Source organism: Protopterus annectens, chromosome 13.part0, assembly GCF_019279795.1.
Source record: "Protopterus annectens isolate FY-2018-M chromosome 13.part0, PAN1.0, whole genome shotgun sequence".
NCBI classification, from domain to species: Eukaryota; Metazoa; Chordata; order Ceratodontiformes; family Protopteridae; genus Protopterus; species Protopterus annectens.
Window position 1 is genome coordinate 521,445,953 of NC_056747.1, and position 21,804 is coordinate 521,467,756.

The following is a 21,804-nucleotide window of genomic DNA, read 5'->3' on the forward strand; positions in this document are numbered from 1 at the left end:
AATAAGCATTGGCTTTGCTCCTGCACTAATCCAGACTAACCTCATTTTTTCCTTCACCCTTTCCCTTGTTAAATTTCACTGCACAAAAAAAAAAAAAAAAAAAACCTTGTGTTCAATTTATATTATCTGTTTAACTTGTTATAACTACTTATGTTTCTAATGTAACCTTTTAATGGCTTATTATGATGATACTTGTTACAACTATTGGAGCTTTTCTCCCCGGGCTTCTACTGAAAATGGACATATATCCAGCTAGACTAGCCCGGTCAACAAATGTAAAATAAATAAATAAAATATTTCAGTAAAGGTATTTCTTGTTTAAAAAAAGTGACTTTCATTGTAGAGTACCTTACATTTGAAAATGATCGAACCTCTCAGGAGAGGGTGTAGTCATTAAAATAATTCTGTCCTTGTGAGAAATGCAGGCATTGTTCTTTCTCTCTTGCTGAGCATGCAAATTGAAGGTCATTGGTGTAGTTTAATGGAGTGTAGTGTCTGCACAGGCATTCTGTTTTACAGCCACTGGAAATGTTCACAAAGGAAAACATGAATTGGATTTTTTTACAGTGCTTATTTAGTGCATATCGGACAGCACAGTGGTGCAGCGGTTGCATTGCCTCCTCACAGCAAGAGGTTTCTAATTTGATTCTCGGCTGGGGTGTCTTCTGTGTGGAGTCTGCATGTCCTCCCTGCATTCGTCTGGAGTTTTCTTCTGGTGCTTCGGTTTCCTCCCACATTACAAAGACGCATCTGGAGCAGCCTGACTGCACACTTGGAGACACCCAAGAAGATAACATTATCCTTATTAGAGTTCCTTTTAAACAACCTCCACTAAAAAAGAGCAATCTCTAGGCTAGGCCCAACTGTTTAGAATCTGCTACCTGCTAACATTTGATACCCTTAAGGGGTCATTTGCATATAGCCATATAGGTCTCCATTATAGGAAGTGTAATTGCATAATGAAAACTCTATCCTGGCTGAGTTTTTTGTTGCAGTTTTTACTGTATTTTTTGTCTGTGTAACCTTTTTAGCCTGTGTTTTGGATGTTAGTCGGTATGTTTTGCAGGCAGCATAATGTGCATGGTCATCATCTGGGTTTAAAGACCATGTGTTTCAAAAGTATAAAGATAAAAACACACAGAGCCAGCATACAGTGTTCAAAAAAATATATTGTAATGAAAATTAAATCATTACAAAAAGGAACAAACCGGTTTCGGCAGGAACAAACATAGCCTTCCTCAGTGTTGCTTACATACATAATGGTGAGCAAGAGTATTTATACACACATAGACACATTGTAAATCAATTAAATCCAATCAAAGATTTTCATCAAGTCCAGGTGGGAATAATCCCCCCAGTTTAATTATCCACTTTTTTTCTTTGGTGTTCAAAATGGAATGAAACCCAGTTTTATTGTGCTTGCTGCCAACAATTTTATCAATAATAATGAAGGTAAATTTGGCAGAGGCATGTACTGAGTGATGTTTATGTAGAGCATTAGTCTGCCTCTTGTTTTTAATGTTGCTAATGTGTTCCGAAATCCTGATTTTCAGTGGTCTAGATGTTTTTCCTACATAAAATGAATCACAATGGCAGGTAGCTAAATAAATAACCCAATCGGTGGTACAGTTTGCAAAAAATCTGAGATCATAAACACTTGGACAATTTCTGCTTGAAAAATGTTTGGTCTTGTTTATCTTGTCACAATTAGAACAATGTCCGCAAGGGTAACATCCTATCAGAGGTTCCCCTGTCAATGTGGCTTGAATACTATTGGGGTCAACATGCCTGTGACCATGTTTATAATGATTGAAAAAAGAACCCAAATTCTTTCCCCTACGAAAAGAAAAAAGGCATTTATCAGGTATAAGGCTAGTTAGGTCAGGGTCATATTTAAGGATATTCCAGTGTCTGTGCACACTGTCAATCAAATGATTAGAGTTCCTAGCATAGGTAGTCGTAAATCTTAAAGTAGGATCCCTAATTCGTTGGTGTTTGTTGTATTTCAATAAGTTGTCTCTATCAGAGGAGTCAATCATATTACTGGCTTCTAAAACATAGCCCATACCATAGCCCCTAGATTTGAATCTATTGGTGAGGTCTCTCCTGTGAGTCTGAAAAGAAGAATCACTAGAACAAATACGTTTGGTTCTGATAAATTGAGATTTAGGTATGTTGCGTATAACGTGCGGTGGGTGAAAACTGGTAGCATGAAGGATGGTATTATACTTGGGATGTTTCCTGAAAATCTCAGTGGATAAAGTATTATCAGCTAACTTGGTCACAGCAACATCCAGAAAGGTAATATGTTGACGGTCAAATTGGACAGTGAATTCCAGTCCCCAGATATTGTTGTTCAGATATGTGATAAATTCATGTAGCATATATGTTTCCCCCGTCCAAACCAACCAGCAATCGTCAAGGTAACGTCTCCAGATGTCCATATATGGTAAAAATATATTTTTGGTGGAATCATAAATAATATGCTGCTTGACGAAAGCCATAAAAAGATCTGCATAAATGGGGGCAAAAGATGCCCCCATGGCTGTCCCCTTGACTTGCCAGTAACATTTGTCTGAATAGGAAAAAACATTGCTAGTGAGAACCAATTTTGCTAACTCAATCAAGAAGGAATTAAAAGTAGACGGATATAAGTCCGCCTTATCCAACCAAAAGGCCAGTGCCTCAAGACCAGACTGGTGTGGGATATTGGTGTATAGAGCACATACATCCAAGGTGCAAAGTAACCAATTGTCCTCAAGCTGACTATCTGAAACAATCTGAAGAAAACTAGTGGTATCATGTAGTCTTGAACGTATCATCCCCAATAAAGGTTTGAGATGTTCAGTAAGGAACATGGAAAGGGGTTCTGTAATATAGCCCCTCCCAGAAACAATTGGTCTACCCGGAGGATTTAAGGGGTCCTTGTGGATCTTGGGCAAGAAATAAATATGTTGAGTACAAGGGTCCTTGACAATGAGTTGTTGTGCTATATCATTAGTTATAATACCTTCATCTCTGGCCCAATGTATAAATTCCTCTATGTGTTTTTGAAACCTAGATGTAGGGTCAATGCCCATCAGGGAATAGTATTTGGGATCAGACAACTGTCTATTTGCTTCAATGTCATAAGCCCTCCAGTTTAAGATCACAACGGCACCCCACTTGTCAGCCTGAATAATTACAATGTTATTATTTTGTAATTCAAGGATCGCTTCACGTTCAACTCGAGATATGTTATTAGGTTTGAATTGAATGTCAGACCCAAAAAAATGGAGATCATTGAGAATGTTCCTCTGAAACTGTTGTACCAATGGATGCATAGGTGGAACAAATGTGGATTTGTGATATACGAATCTGCCATTCACATCATGCCCAGAGTCACGAAAAAATAGTTTCAGGTTCAAAGTTCTACAAAAAGAAACAACATCTTGTGCTAACAAATCCTCAGAGACCATGAAACCTGGTACAAAAGACAACCCTTTATTAAGTACCACCAAATGTGTGGGGGATAATACAAAGTCAGAAAGATTAAGCACATTGCAGTTTAATGAGGTGTCTATTTCTCCATGACCATTTTGAGTAGACTTTCTATATTGGTAATTCCTTCTGTGTTTTCGCCCCCCTCTTTTGTATTTGGACCTAAAGGGATAATGTTTGAGTTTCGTTTGGGAGAAGGTGACCTAGATGTACTTGGGAATTCACTATCAGTACCAGAAGAAATCTCCTCTGTGGAAGATACAGGTATATTACCTGTCCTTTTGAGAATAGACCGGGGTCTTTTCCTCTTAGGAGTCCTCTGGGCCCTTGGTGTAAATCTGACCTGTTTGGTATTACTGGCAAATGGGTTATTACCATGATAATCCCCTTCGTCCCTCTGGAATTTCTTCAACTTCCTGATGCGTAATTGGTCCTCTAAGATCTTGAGATCATTGGCTACCTTGTTTAACTGTGTTTTGAAAAATGTTTCACCCTCAAAAGGTTTGAGTTCACCCACCAGCCTAGAAACTGTTATGATCTCAGAATCAATGATTCTGTCATGAAATTTTGATAAAGTTTCAACAAAAGATATTGAAGCTTGCTGCTGGATGGCGGACCACTGGTCCATAAGTTCCTGGTCGGGGTTGGAAACCAAAGGTTGGATCCGTACTCTCAACCCTCTGGGAGTGATACCTTTGGCCAAATAGGCCTTAAATAGTTTGGAGTGCCAAATGTTAGATCTGAGTGTTTTTAGATGGCCAAAAAGGTTCTGGAATACTGCTGTGCATTTAGTTTCCGAATCACTCTGATCTATAGTCTGGATTTTATCAGATGACATATGGCCAAGACCAAATATCCTCAGGTCCTCTTTGTCAGCAGATAGACCCGTTATGAAAGAAGTTAAGTCCATATTGGTTGGTATTCGCTGACAATATCAATCTGAAAGTATATTTATTACTGAGTCAGCTGAGATAATGGGGACAAATCCAGCCCAAATAATTAGAAGAAATCTGGCTGTGACCCCTAAAGGTTGTATTGAGATGAATTAAGTACTCACAAGCTAAACCAAGGTGTCCACCAACCAACAAGCCAAATTCTGTCCAAATTTTGTACAGACAAAAAAAAAAAAGTTATTGTTTCTAGCCTGATGAGGTGATCAAAAGACCAACATCTAAGATAGAGATATAAACAAAAATCACTTGGGGGGGAAAAAATATACATAAATGTTTGAACACTTCTTGTTAAACTGCAGAATCAATGATAAATGCAGAAGACATAATCAAGTGCCAATATTGATATATAAATGAATTGGTGTATTATATCATCCTACAAACCGCCTCTGAGGACAGTGTGATAGGTCCTCTTATTACAAAAAAATATATATATAGCGCTCAACACTGATCTTGCTCCACACATGAATTAGTTAAAAATAGATCAAAAACATTTTTGACAGAAAAAAATTTTTGTAAAAAAGCAGTAGACCAGTATATTGGACACCCCACAGTGGATATTCCGGTTGTGTAATCAATAACTGACCACACATACATCGATTCATAAGAAAAATGAAACAAGCAATGTAAACTGAAAAATTATTTGAATATAACAATTGGCAAGTACTCATGACACCCCACAGTAGTTTGTCGACATAAAAAATAGCTTGTATGCTTATGTATGTCAAAACCAATGCAAAACAGCACTGCTCCAAGTACAAAACACAAAAAAGGGTTGTTCAAATTATAGGACAACAATGTCATATAACATAAACTTGCAAAGTCAAATTAATCGTTGCACCTTGTTTGTAAATGCCTCAAATCATTGAGGGAATGGAAAAAGTACCTGTATGTAGGAATTGCTTAGAATCGAGATATTAATCCGTAGTAGAAACACCAAAACAGAGCCCAAACTGTTTCCCGTACATTTAGTCCAACCAAAGTGAAGTATATCAACTATTCTGATGTAAAAGTGTCCACCGAATGAGGGAATAAAGTTACTTCTTATGTTACAGACAGCTTCTTTTAAAAAAAATTTTTTGTTCCCCAGTCTGAAAAAACGATAGAACTCTGGTCGGAAATAGAATAGCAAAAAGCCAAAACGTCGTGTTCGGGGAGAGACAAACTTGAATGCAGTTAGGCTCGATTGAATGGAAACGAAGCAGACCAATAGGAATCTCTCAGCATCTCTGCTTAGCGTAATACAAACGAAATTCAGATTATACGCTGATGTAATAGATGATACGATGATATTCTGGATCCAAAACCAAATGAGGAACACCAAATAAAGCGAGCCAAAAAGGCAAAGTACACTAATTAATTTGAAACGAAAATCTTGAGTGAAAGGTAAACCAGGTGTATAAAAACTCGATCACCTAAGCCAACAATATATAAATTGTGACTACAATTTTGTTCAGGATTTCGGAACACATTAGCAACATTAAAAACAAGAGGCAGACTAATGCTCTATATAAACATCACTCAGTACATGCCTCTGCCAAATTTACCTTCATTATTATTGATAAAATTGTTGGCAGCAAGCACAATAAAACTGGGTTTCATTCCATTTTGAACACCAAAGAAAAAAAGTGGATAATTAAACTGGGGGGATTATTCCCACCTGGACTTAATGAAAATCTTTGATTGGATTTAATTGATTTACAATGTGTCTATGTGTGTATAAATACTCTTGCTCACCATTATGTATGTAAGCAACACTGAGGAAGGCTGTGTTTGTTCCTGCCGAAACCGGTTTGTTCTTTTTTGTAATGATTTAATTTTCATTACAATATATTTTTTTGAACACTGTATGCTGGCTCTGTGTGTTTTTATCTTGATTCTATTTCTTGAGAGCCGTGCATTTGCCCTACGCGCTGATGACTCCTTTTTCTGGATTTCAAAAGTATAGCCATACAGTACACATGCTGTGCGGATGTCAAGTCCAAAATGTTCATGTCCACAGCTACTGGGGTTTAGATTTATTGGCCTGAATCTACCCATAAAGACTTAAAGTAAAATGTCCTGGGGATTCAGAAGATGTGTAGAAACAATTGATGTCTTTAAGCAGTCATTTATAGATATCCTATGGCCTTCCATTACAGGAGGCTTAAGGTATCACAAAGTGCAAACTCTAACTTGGCTGGTTTTTTTCTTGCAGTTTTTAATAAATGCTAACAAAACTTAAAATCTTATTGCCACTCCTGTCAAACTTAAGTACAATGTGTTAGAATTCCCCATAACAGTAAATGTATGACTTAATTTCTGTCCCTGCAGTCATAAAATATAACCCTCTTCCAAGGTCTTACTACCTGGCATCAGACTTTTCTGTAGTATTGGAAGCTGCGGTCTCCTGCCATTCATTGATTGGCTACTTGAACTAGCAGTCGTGTTCTAAGTCTCTGGGTTGCAAAGAATATCTGTTTAGATTTATGCATTCAGAGTGCTCATTCACTAGAAATTTTACATTGCCTTAGTAGCATTCAACAATCACCTTCAAAATATGAATACATTCCAGCTTTTGCTATCACCTTCACTAGCATTCAACAATCACCTTCAAAATATGAATACATTCCAGCTTTTGCTATCACCTTCACTATGGACAGGCATCAGTAAAGAAGTTTCATATCTCATACATATTGCTATAATAAACTATAAGATAACTCAGACATACAGCCTGAATGATCATAAATGTGTACAAACAGCACCCAAGGCAGACAACCACAAAATATGTACAGGCCACCAATATTTAAGTCTCCTATCTGCTGCCATGCCCTTTATATCATGACCTTTGTTGTGTACAAGGCCATCATGTTGCATTGCTCTAGTCATGCAGTGCACACTCGGTCAAATGTAACAAGGCAGCAGAGCAAAACCACTAAAAATGTAGCTGGAAATCCACCTAAAAAATTTCATGAAGTCTAATCAGTCAATCACAACAGCTCTTAAGAAATAAGTGGACATAAGGAGGCAGTGCTAAAGCTGCATCTACAAATCCAGTGAACCCTCACATAGATAAAAATCATTTCCTTTATTGCTGGGTCTCCAGTTATAATACATGTGCCAAGTTACCAACTCTGTACCTGCAGTACAGGTGGAAGCCCGGCAAACTTACTCTGAAGGGCTTTTGCCATGAAATCGCCTCTAACTCTAGAATGACAAGGCTATCTTTGTAGTGTTGGGTGAAATTAGTCACAGATAAGTTGGCCATTTTAGCACATGCACATTGATTACCACACACACACACACACACACACACACACACTCACTCCTAGAAAGCAGCTGAAACTGTTGTCTTCTCAGGTGAGTGTGTAGAGAGAGCCCAGAAGGGAGTTGCTGGTGAAAGTTGTCAGAATCCAGCAGTGCCAGTTGCCAAATTGGAAATAGTCTGCTTACTTGCTGGAGCTCATTAATTAATCATGGTGAAATGAAACAAAGGGTTGATCATTCATTTTGAAGCCATCAAATGTAAAAACGTCTCTTTGGTTTTGGGTTGAGTAAAATGATGGTGACTTTATCTTTTCTTATTGATGAGCCATGTCATATAGTAGAGTTTAGTTGACAAGGCTCTGCTATCCTTTTGTAATAAACAATGAGTTAGACTAGACCACACTACTTGTACATAATATAGTATGGAGGAGAACTGTTTGCCCCTTCAGTAATACTCCTGGATGAGGTGATTGAGCAATATGAATTTGCCTCCCTGTGAGCAATGTCCAAGTGCAGACTCAAGTGGCAGTTTAGTGGCTACTAAACAAAGTGCCATACAGTTGAGGAGATTAGTCCTTCAAGACCTTGGGTTGCAAGAAACCTTCCAGGAAAACCTTAGCTGTAGGCTTTGAGAGCAGCAAATGCTGTTCAAGGGTTGACATGTTGGCAGTAGAGAAATTTGAATGCTAGAACAAAGTGCTTTAACATGTCAGAATGATGAAGAAAAAATGCAGACCCATTTTGAAGGAAATGAGATTTTTTTTTTCCATGTACATCAAAAGAGAAGCTACCTGTGTCGAAAAATAGAATTTATCTGGTTGTAGGTTTCCAAGGAAAGCAAGTCTTTATATGAGACTAGAAAATCAGCAGGTAAGCATTTTATGTTGCAAGACTATGCTTCATTGTTACAGGGTCAGATGCTCTGAGAGGGAGGAGTGGAAGCCAGATCATGCTCTGTAGCAGGAGAGAGAACACCATCTGCTGTGTCCAGCAAGAGCTACAAGAATCAACCTGATTGTTTATCTTACCTCTATATAGAATCCATTGAGACTGATTGGAGGACTTGCATAAAACAGGTTCCATGACCAGACTTACAAGAACACTCTGATCCTTCATCCAGAACTGTGAATGATGGCCATTTTTTTCATATTGATATGGAGTGAGATCTACAAACAGGACCAGACACTGGGCTGTCCAGAACACCCAGCATGAACCCTGCTCCATTTTAATGTGACTGCTGTCAGGAGAGGCCTAGTTGTATACCGTTCATCAGCCAGGACTTGTCATTGCAGTTCTGTGAGTAAGGTGGGTGGCAAGGGGAATTTTAACAGATAGCAGAGACATTAGTGAAAATGCCAGAGCTGTCTTTTGTACAGACTAGCACAAACCCATCATGAAAGCTGGAGATGTGAGGTACAGGATGTAAACAAAAGTTTCATTACTCCGACAGGGTTATGATGCCATCCACTAGAAAAGGGGCACATCTGTGGCATAGCGACTTGTTTAATGGGAGAAAAAGCTTTACATGAAAATCCCCCTGAAAAAACATTCCATATGAATGCCCAAGCTGACTTCTGTCTTCATTTTCAAACTCTGGGAAACAATAAGAGAATGAAGGTACGCAGGTTGAGTTACCAAGGCAAAAATGGAAAAAAAAAACTTTGGTATACTGGTATGGTGAAGATAGCATTCAGGGCCAAACCAACACAAGCACAGTGCTGAAGGATGCCACTGTCAGATCCTGATTTAACACATGCACTGCTGAAGAATGGCACAGTCAGGGTCAGATTAGCATGTTTCAGTCCATTTTTTAAAAAATTACAGGTAGTGTTTTGTGCACTGTACCTGCTATTCAGATACACTTGCTGGATGTGCTTACACCTCTTTGAATTTCCTGGTTACCCTGCTGTGAGACTGCAAAGTAGAATGTCATTGGTGTAGAATGGTGTCATTCATTGCAGGTGTACCATAACACCATGCCCTCTATCTGGGGCTTTGTTCATATACAAGCACACTTCACTCCCATCCCATGCTCAGCAAATCACTGCATTCTCCACTAATGCATGCTGCCATTGAAAAGGTACGTTAAAAAGTCCATTGGTGGGGAGACAGATGATCTGAGATCAGGACCTTGCAAACCGAGCAGCAGACATAGTTTTGTTACTCATTGAGGCAAATTAAGAAACACGTGAATAAAAGAAATAAAGGAACTAGTGACTGACTTTGGGTCAGATCAGACTGACATTGTAGTGAGGGAAATGGGTCAATGTGATCAGATCAGACTGACTTTGTAGTGAGGGAAATGGGTCAATGTGAGTTGCACCATAGCCCAGTAGTTTAGGATGCAGCAAATGCTGAATCTTGGCGATCTGGAGTGGGGTGATTTGGAACCTTGACGATCTGGAGTGGGGTGATTTGGAACCTTGGCAATCTGGAGTGGGGTGATTTGGAACCTTGGCGATCTGGAGTGGGGTGGTTTGGAACCTTGGCGATCTGGAGTGGGGTGATTTGGAACCTTGGCAATCTGGAGTGGGGTGATTTGGAACCTTGGCGATCTGGAGTAGGGTGATTTGGAACCTTGGCGATCTGGAGTAGGGTGATTTGGAACCTTGGCGATCTGGAGTAGGGTGATGTGGAACCTTGGAGATCTGGAGTGAGAAGTGTTACTAGCATATTAGGTACAGTGTAGTGCAGACTTAATTTGTTTTCCTATTGGATTTCAATGTAGATAGTGGCTACATCTCTGAAATGCTTTGGAGTTGAGAGGGAGGAGTAACAGGATGGGCTGTGGCAAGTTAATATGTTTATTCCTTTTCTCCTAGTGATAAAAGGGGGTTAGGGCAAAGCCACAGTATGCATGCTGTAAAGCAGCAGTTGTCACTGTCTTCTGTGTGGTATATACAAAAAAAAAAACTGGTGTGTGTTCTGTAGATGATCAGATTAGCTAGCAAGTTGATTTAAAAATTGCTGTTAGCTGTTAACTATTTACAATATTTATATTTTCATAATGAGAGATGGTGTGAATTCCATACAAATTTGTATATAAATTTCAATTGTACACCAGCAGCTTCCTCTGTTACACTATGGTGCTAATCTTTTAACATTCTAGCTACTTAGGTCTTCATTTTCCTGGGTAAGCTTTTAAACAACCATCAATGGTTAGGAGAGCATATCATCATAAAGTCACATAAATGTCTCAATTTAACTCTTTGTCTAAGTTGAAATCTGAATATATTCTTCCAGTTTAAATCCCATTAATCATCTCATTCCTCAGAAATGTCAATGTATCCCTTATGGATTAAGTCCTTTTTCTTCTGGAGCTGTAAGTTTGGATGGACCTATTACAGCCTAATGTAATATGAAACATGCTATGCTTTGTGGGTGTGCAGAAAAATAAGTTTCATGTTTTTGTACCTGCTTTGTTCTGATTTACCAAACATCCATATTAAAAAAAACTGCTGCACTATGTGAACAGTTCTGTCTCTGCATCTTAATTAGGCCGTTTCATGAAGCATCTGCCTCTGCTTTTTCTTGTATTATAATACGTTACTTCATGGTAACCCTTATCATAACCTATATACATTTGTGCACACACATCTAATGCTAGACATACACCACACACACCAACAAAACTAAATCTATCCCCCTAACTAACCCTTACCCTCACAGTCACACTGTCCTAATCCCTAATGCTGAAACTTTCAGTAAATGTAACCGTAACAACCTAAAAATAAGAAACCCCACTCGCCACAAAAATCAACTAACACACCACTCAAATATTTTCACATTTGGCAAACTTAACAACATTGGCACACTTTCGGGAAAGCAGACAATTGACCACATTGCATGGACCCATTTTATAAATACATACACACATAAAATATATATAGTATAACACACAATTTTATGCACATTATGAAGATATATATATATATATATATATATATATATATATATATATATATATATATATACACATGCACATATGTATAATGAACACACATGCAATCGTATATAGATTTTGTTTACATGTACGTGTATGTACACATGTATAAATATTTACACGTACATATCAGATATACACAAGATTATATCAATATGTATAGTTATATAAATATTTACATCCATCTTGTGTGGTAAAAAAAAAAATACTGATGTGTATCCTTTAGTGCAGAAATCATTACTGTGCATGCCCTGCCAATGTTCTTCATGTTAATAGAACAGCTTCTACATTAGCATGTACTTTCTGCGCAATATGTCATTATTAACTGACTTATTCTTTGTGATTTACCAGAAAGTTGGGGAAAATTTTTAAATATTGTTACATTTCACTTATTAGAACAACAGGGTTTGCATCAACATACCTTTTCTGAACATTGAGGGACTATAATCCTCCTTGATTTACAGAAAGTCAGAAACATTTTTTAATTATAACTCTAAATCACTTAAAATGTTAACAGGTTTTGCAGCAGAATGAATTTTTTGAAGTATGAAACTTTGTCCAGCATTACTGATTTTATATTTATATATTATATGATTTATATTGACTTGTAAGCCACTACGTTTTATGAGAGCTACTATGTGCTTTGGTGTAGAAAGTTGTGTGCTTTCCTGCCTGCCCTGCCGACATCTTTTGTATTTTAGCTTCTGCATCAGCATGGATTTTTGTGAACAATCAGGGATATGAAATTCTAATGTCTAGCATAATTGACAGAGTAACTAGTAAGCCTCCAACTTAAGAGACCTGTTACAATACATTTCAGTGCCCAGGCCTGCCTTGACAATGTTCTAACAGCGTCTGCATTGGCATATATTTTCTGAGCAAGCGGAAGTGTGAAACTCATAACATCCATCACTGAATAACTTGTTCTCCATGGCTTACCAGAAGGTTGTTGGTGACCATTTTTAAATAGCTCTATAATTTACTTAAAACCAGGTTTTGTATCAATGCATTTTCTGAACAACTGGGAGTATGGAATTCTAATGTTTGGAACCTCGATTTACAGAGTCAGAGACTATTTTTAATTACCAGGAATTCAACAAACAATTTATGTTCACAAAAAACATCAGATGGCTGTATAATTTCACCAGATTTATTTTTCAGTACTTTCATCCCATATAGAAAAAATAAATATTACTATAATTCATTTAAAAAGTTAACATTTTTCTGAACAATAGCGAGTAAGAAATAGTAATATTTATCATTGACAGATTATTATTCTCTGATTTACTGGAAAATAAAAAATGGGACAGGCTGGGCAAAAATATGAGGCAAAAAAAACAGGTAAGCTCTGCAAAATCATGAACAGTTCAATGGTATTTCACCCTTGTTAGAGGGCAACTGTCAAAAGGAGTCAGACATCAAAGAATCCTTAAAGGATTGTTACTCTCGTCTAAGGTTCTTATAATGATTTCTTGCTGCCCTGACACTTTCTCTAACAAGAATGAAAATGTGCGTGCACTTTACAAGTGAAGCGCTGTATATCTTTTGACTATGCTGCTTTTAGCAATGCAGTTGAGAGGTGTGTAGCCCTTCCCTTGTATTTTTTAAATGGGATACTTTTGACCACCCTTGCACACGCACCCACATATACTCACAACATTTATTTGTCAGTCTAATGATTAACCGGTCATATAACCACACTGAATGAACTGAGATAATGGGAAACCTATCATTGCTCATTTGGTATATTTAATGTAACTAAAATAGAATTACTTCACAGTTGGAGACAAATTGACTCCCAAGTTCTACATGTCCTGCTGTTTACGTAGTATGAAGAAAGTTTCCATCGCCTTCCTTTCTCTCTTCTGTCACACAACAGGCACGTGCTCAGTTTCAGGTCTCCATCAAGCCTAAACATGAATGGTAAGGAAGCATGTGCGATCAACCCAAGGCGTGTTTTATAATATGAAACCCAGGAAAAACAAAAGGGAACAAGAGTAGCAAAGGACTTATTTCTGGAGGCAGACTTGGAGTTGCAGCAATAGTCACCATAACCGGTGGTGTTCTCTCTTAATCATCATCCTGTCATATTGTTCACCTTGTTTCCTTGCTAATAAATGTGCTACTCCCTTGACTCTCTCCCAAGAATCTACAATCAGCAGATAGGCAGCCCTGTGACAATGTAATACAGAAAACTGAAACTAGTCTCCCTAAATTGATCTTCTCATTATACATCTCCTCCTCCTACCCGTGTCTTCTTCATCCAACACTACATAAACATGCGTCCACTTCTTGTGCTTCTCCAATATCCCGTTATCTGTTTAAATGTTCAGTGTAAAACTATTTTATTTGCTTCTCAGCCCTAAGGGTAATATCCGTATTAGTACATGGCATCCATGTCATACATTTCATCATTGTATGCACTGTCATCTCATATTATACTAACACATTTCATTAGTCTGCATCATGTCTGTGGTTCAAGCAGGGCATCATTTCAGCCACTCATCAGCCTAACTAGCAAAGGAAACGGGGACTGTTTCTTTTAACTCATTTCTTGTAAATTTGGTATGGCCAGCCTGTCCAGTTAAGTAGAGCATAAGCAAGACTGGTTCGTTTTGTGTCTCGCATCTTTCATAATTTTGTATCATTATCAAACACCATACGCATGCTGTGCCCATCAGAACTGAGCAAGCAGCACTGCTCAAGGCAAACAGTATTTCCTTTAAGGTTTAGTGTATTTGCAGATCTGTACTGAAAATATTTCAGATTGTAAACTCATTTTCTTCCCACTGCTTCCCATTAAGCTTATCAGTATTCAGCTTTCATTCTTCACATTTGAACAAAGCTGAGACAAATTATCATTTCAGCCTTTAATTGCTGGTATATAGGTAAAAGAAGTTTGCCAGTGTTGCACAGTCTCAACATTATATAGAACAGGTTCACTATGCATTTACTTTATATATTTAGTCTCTAAATAATTTGCTCTTGGTTACCATAACATCAAACTGTTCTGATGAAATCCTGCCATGATGTTCGTATTGACCACTTGCAGTTACCTAAGCTTTATGGGCTATATCCTGCACAGGATGCAACTGCCAGGCAGCTTCCAAAGCTTCAACAAGGTACCTTTCACACACCTAAACCATTAGTCAACTTACTAAAAAAATGGTTTGAATGCCAAGCTCTTCAGAGCTTTCCTGCTGACAGAAGAGTGCTGATCTGGTTATCAGTGATCAACAGTTTGATATTTTTTCTATAAGATGGAAAGGCGTAATTTGCTTGGATAGAGCATTTAATTAGCTTTGCATATCCTATCTTGATTCTGTCTGTACTCAGGTGGAGGTATTCGAATGTAAGTTGGTCAGGGGCAGCACTGGCTGTTGTCTTAAAGGTGTGTAAGTATTTAATTGTGTAAAGAAACAGATTGTGGGATGGAACTGTGTTAGGTGCTTTGAAGCTGATCTGGGGAAAGATCGACCAAAATAAGTTGATAGCATTTCATATCAAAAGCAGGTAGACATCAGATGCTTTGATTTTGTTCAGGTGTTGCCACTGTTGGTTAAAGGGTGCAGCAGCTGTGTTCCACTGCAGTGAACAAGAGCAGACAAAGTTGAGAGGAGGAGTATTTCATTATTTCATTTTTTGCTTTTATTTTCTGCAATATATGTAGCCACCTTTACTTTGATTTTATTCATAGTATATGAAGAAGAGTTTTGCTGTACTGTAGCTTAGAAGTAAAACTGAGAAGATAGTCTTCTAAATGTAATAGTGCCTGTTTTCGTGATGTGAATTACATGGTTTTTCTTTTTTGTGAAATGAGTAATTTGGAAAACAGGAAAACATCCCACCCTTTCTGTTGTCAGAGAGATGGATATTGCTAAAGGATGACATTTCCCCATAAATAAGATCATGGGAAAGGCAACAGCAAGAACAAGAAAAACGAGTTTGGATAGATGATTGATCAAATTTTATAAAGGACAAGCTAGCCAAATGGAGTTAGTGGTCAAATGGAAACTGGTTTAGGCATGCTTTTGTAGGAATCACAAGACATAATGTAGACAGGGGTGTAAAGACATTGGAGCACCATACATACACGTCAGAACACTGGGAACTAGGTGGGTGTGAATCTTTTGTAATATGGCAAAAGCATGAATAGCTCTCTTAGCCATTACAGAGACTAGTTGCACTATGTCTAAACCATAATTATAGGAGGATATTCACTTTTGTGAGAAAGGCATTGTTGGAAGGTAATGACACTAATAGAACCAAGGGAATAAAACCACCAGTGCACTGATAGTGACAGATTTTAAGTAGCATCCAGAAAAAACTGAAGAATCTATTTTACTTCCCCAAAGCAGTCAAAAAAACTGTAACCATTTGTTCCTATTACTAATCTATTTAGCCCCGTCTGAGCACTAAAAAGCTGTCCTCAGCTCATATAGAGGGATTGTGCACTCTCGGTGTGTTTGCAAGGCTAAAAGTAAATTTACAATATATGCACCTAGAGCATTTAAAGAATAATACTATAATAAAATTACAGTAACAGTTGTAAATTCCGAGACTCAAATGCGAGTCCCAGAGTAGTGAGATGAAATGTACAAAACTGGGGATTTAAATAAGTCTGAGATAGCAGTCTGTGTAGTCCCTTTTTTCAGTATATGGAAATGTTGCAGTTAGTCTAAGTTAAGGGGGGCTATGAGGTTTGCAGCCACCATTTTGGGGGGTATAGGGTGTGCTTTCCTTCCTCCAAAATAAAACTTCACAGGGAAACTGTTGACATTCACTGTTCTTAGTTTCACATTTTCAGGACTCAGTTATGGGCTCAGAATTGAAATGGAGAGCTTAAAAATTACAAGGGCACTTACAACAAAATAGTACAATTTCTACAGGTAGTATTTGTGGCATTACATCTTAAAATGCACCTTGTTGAGTTCCTTATGACTGCTAACTAGATCCAGGATTTGAGACCATGTCATGAGCAATGATCTCACTACACACTTTACTTTGTAACCTGTATATGAATAAAACATATCAACTGCCCCAACAAGTGGAAGAATAGCATGCACTTCTAGCTAGAAACCATGACTGTATTGTAATGGAAAAGAATAAAGCTGTTCATAGAAGATCTTTCTGTATCCACTTAGAAAGTGGAACCTGGAAACACGGTCATATATCAGACTGCAGAGGAGGAGGAAAAGTTCCTAACCGAAGTGATAAAACTGCTAAATGAGGAGATGGCATTGAGAAGCACAACACAGCTTAGACTGAAGGTGCCATGTAGCAAATGACCAGAACAGAGGTCACCACTCCAGAGATACTGAGAGAAAGAATGCTGAAATGTGGGTAGTAGTGATGGTTCTCGACTGGATATTATGAGATGAAAACTGCAGGATGTGATCCATTTGAAAAGGGAATATAGATGCAACAAAAAGTGATGAAGTAAATGTGCATTTTTTTAATACAAATGTCTGAGCTTTTTACTGCGTCAAATGGTTGTTGGCCGCTGTTAAGAATTGACTTCACTGGAGACAAACCTGTTATATGAAAAAAGACCAGCTAATGAGGCTGCCCCATGAAGAAACCTAACACTGGTGGAAAGAGTACAGTGAATCTTAGCTTGATGAAACAATCTTAAAATTTGTTAGATAATTTACTAGAGAATGGTCGTACAAGACTGAAAACTGATTAACCCTTTTCACTCTGTGGCCAGAAGAATCAATCCAGGAGGGTCTTAAGATTCTAAGAATCAAAAAGGGATTAGGAACCTTCACTGCTTTAGAAATGGCGAGTGATAGTCCTACCCTGAATTTACAACAGGGTAATAATCGAAAATAAGAGGACAGATGTATATACTCTATCTATATTATTGAAGCAAATGGAAGGATTCTTTGCAGCTGTCTTGAGTAACTACAGTGGCATATTCCAAAGGGCCAGTACAAAGAATCTTCCTTTTTCATTACAGAGGAAGCCATACTATTAAAGGGACATGAACATGCACGTAATATGGGTAGAGTACTATAACTAGGGCACTAGATTTTGAGTGCATTAGGAGTTTTGCTTGAAAGTGTTTGCTTTGGTATTTTTATGCCCAAACGGACTCCAAAGAATTTATCCTCAGGTAGTTAAATTTGAAGGTGTGATGGGGAGGAAAGAAGCAAGTGGGAACATACTTTTTGGGAGTGTAATGAGTTGGCATAGTTTAAAAATTCCCTGCAGACGTCTCTGTGAGAAATACTGGGTGAGCAAATTAGTGTAACTAAAGAAATTGTTTTTTTAGCTGTGATACAGAATCTGAATTGCCTAGACATAGTAAGGCCTTGCTAAGTTTCATTCTGGTGGCTGACAAACAATTACTAGAAAATGGAAATTAAACTCTAAACCAACTATTTTGAAAGTACTGACTATAATAAATATAAAATAAGTAAGTGTGATTTCTAGAAAAGGGTAGGGGCAAATTACATAGAAAAAATGGGAATTGTGGAAACAGCACATGCAGAATAATGTTTTGGTGAAAGAAAAATTTTAAGCGAAGACAGGAATTGAATAAGCCATGTAATGTTAGATTGACAATGACTGTGTAGATTATATGTGATGTATAATGGCAACTGAAACTAGGTTAATATGGGTTTTCATTTATATACATGTTGATTACTTATGTTTTAAAGTGATATTTGGATAAAGATGTTTTTGTTTAAAAAATTAGATTATGTATTCATGACTCATAAAGGTCAGAAATGCATAAAGCATTGACTAGATAAAAACAGGGAGATAAAATTGGCTATTTCAAATATTTAACTTGAAACCTACCTTGTTAAGGGTCTAGGCAGGCTAGTGATAAGACAAAACAAATCAGAACAGTGAGTCAATACATTATTTCATGTTATCACTCTGTTATATCTTCATATCAGTTCTTGTGCAGCCTATATATCAGGAAATATGTTAAAAGACAAATCAGTTGTCTACAGTTAAGTCTTACTTGTTTTTATTTTATTTTCATCTGGGTAATATGTTCATTTACCAGACAGTCTTGAATACCTAGCAGTTCACTTTTATGTAGATTATGGGAATAGTAATGTTGCCTGATGGTAAAAAACGTAGCTGGAGTTGTGCTGCTGATTTCAGTTGCAAATTGAGTTTGGTATTAATTTTTGCTCCCTGTCTTGGGCCAAGTGTGTGTGAGGGACATTATAGTCTGTCAACTGTCTTGTTTATATTTAAGTGTTGAATTAAATTATGCTGTTATCAATAGCTTTGTACACTGAATATTTGTCACAAGTGCTGTTGTATGTGATGTTGCATGATTTAGACAAAAGCAAATCAGCGAGTGTCTGCTATGCTTGCTTGTGAAACTTTGCAGGAAATATATACCATTAGACTACTGGGTATGTGGGGGTGCCGAAGTTGTATTGCTATTTGGTAGATTTTGATGCGTTGAGATTGTGTTGTGCTGAGCTTTAGATATATCAGTTATGATGCTTTTAATGTCAGGTAAGGAAGATGTAGTTATTCACTAATGATCCTGTAAAAAGTAACAATCTGAAGTCTGAAAACGGTGCTGGCATTGAGATGGCCTAATAATGGCATGTTGATGACTAGATTCCATTTGTTAACTGGATCGTGGCAAGTATCAGTATGGTTAAGTTGGAGAAAAAATGAGTAAGATGTGCGCTTATGGCCAGCATTCGGAAGATGATTATTGGTTATTCAGTCCTACTTGAAGTTTGAAATCCCACAGCTGACTGACTTTCTTATTAGAATGCTTAGACTCCAGTTGCCGGAGTGAAGTGTTTACTAGTTACCTGAAGGTCTGTTGAAAGTTAGGTCCAGTAAAGTTATATACATGAACAGTAAAATACTTCTCTATCCAATGATGTATATCCTAGTAAGAAAGAACCAGAATATCATTTAATCTTCCAAAATAGCAACCCACTACATGTCACTTTCTGAAAAGGTGGAACACAATCCCTGTCCCAGCCAAAGCACATTTTGTTACTGAAAATGTTGATTTTTAAGAACTAATGCCTACAGACACTCCTGTCTAAGATGCATTTGGGTTTTGAAAAGGTTTGATTTGATATTTTTATACTGGCTATTCACAGTGAATATTTTTAAGACCCTTCTGTGTAAACTGAAGTAGCATAATTGTGCTGCATTCATGCAGGAATTTAAATGGTGCATGAATAACAAGATGCTTTAGTTTTCACTGAGCAATGAAGTACTGCTTAAACATCACCTGTAATAATGAAAACTGTCCGATATGTTCAAGGTATTAAACGTTTTATTTCTTTTTTCTTTTTTCAGTCATTGCTCTGTATTAGTATAAGCAGATACTAGAATATGTAGTTTTTGTCTTTTGCTATTATAGGGAGTAAATTAAATTATCTAGATTGCAAATCAGGCTGATGTTCTTATTTCATTTGCTGTTACAAAAGGAGTTACATTTTCCACTCTGCCTTGCTGAGACTTGTGTGGTTCGACATTATGTACATGGGGTACTGTCCCAATTCTTTTTGACAGTGCATCTGAGGCATTTTGCCGTTTGGCAGTAATCCACATTGTTGGAAAGTGCTTAATCCCCTAATCAAGTGTGCTGTTCAGCATGATTTAGTTTAATGTTTTGTCAGATGTTCAGAAAATGCTATATTTTGATGCATATCTGACCAGTCATCTACTATATCTTTTGCTTACCACAGCATTCGGGAAAGTGTGCATGGGTGTTAGTGTGTGAGTGTGAGTGGGGGAGAGAGAATGAGGAAAGTACAGTTTTGTACCTACCATAAATGTAGATGTTCGAGTGTTCACACTGCTGCAGTCATCACACTTGGGTTATCCTGCCGTCAGGCGGTCCCGCAGTTGGCCAGAGTTCCAAAGTCTTGGTCCGGCGTTGGTTGCTGTCGCTTATTCCCTGACGTCAGTGCGCCAGGGGTATATAATATGCATCCAACGCCATTTTCTTCAGTTTTTCTTGCCCCAGATGTCAGGTGCCCCCAAGTGGGTAGGCAATACATATTGCTAATCAAAAATAAAAACAATACCTTCAGTTACCAGCAAATACCCCCCAAAGGTTGTATAGGATAGAAGGGTATAGATAAGTCCAGCTAGTTCAGAGGGGATGGAGGGAGGGTAACCTGGACTGCAGCAGTGTGAACACTCGAACATCTACATTTATGGTAGGTACAAAACTGTAGTATTTTCATCGTGTCACACTGCTGCAGTCATCACATTTGGGTTGAATCCCAAAGCTAAGGATGGGTGGCTGGTCTATAAAGAGTTGGGACTGGCTAAGAGGCCCTGCAGAACTGCAGTGGCAAATCCTGTTCTGGATTTAGAGTAAAGAGGCAGGTGGTAATGCTTGGTGAAGGTGTGCACTGAACTCCCAAGTTGCAGCCTCCAAAATTTTCTTGGTAGGCACCCCTCTGGGAAAGGCTGTTGAAGTGGCTGTTGCCCTAGTGGAATGAGGCCTAATGCTATTAGGGACTGATTTTCCATGCTGTGTGTAGCAGTACCGAATACAGTGTCCTATCCATTTGGATATAGTCTGCTTTGAGATAGCCTTGCCTTGTGATCCTGCAGCATATGGTACAAACAGTTGATCAGTTTTCCTGAATGCTTTTGTTTTGTCCAAGTAGAAGCATAGCTGCCTGTGTATGTCCAAAGAATGCAGAAGTTTCTCCCCTTTATTTTGGGGGTTTGGATAAAAAGTAGGCAAATGGATGGTTTGGTTAAGAGCCATGCTAGACACCACCTTTGGCATGAAGGTAGGGTTTGTCCTTAAAGATACCCTGTCCTGATGAAAAATTATAAAAAGTTCCACTGCCATCAGTGCCTGTAGCTCTGAGACTCTTCGTGCTGAAGTTACTGCCAGGAGCAGAGCTGTTTTCCATGATAAAAATTTTAGATCGGCTGTATTGTTTGGCTCAAAAGGTGGTAGGGTTAATTTTTCCAAAACGAAATTGAGGTCCCAAGTTGGTGCTGGTGCTCTCCAGGGCGGTCTTATGTTTTTAGCCCCTCTGAGGTACTGCTTTAGCAAGGGATGAGAGAATAAAGGAGGATCCATGTTGTAATGTGCAGAAATGGCAGAGGCGTGGATCTTAATTGATGAAAAGGATAGGCCTCTGTCCAGCATCTCAGTTAAGTATTGTAAAATCTGAGGAATGTTTGGAACACGAGGGTCAAGGCTGTGAG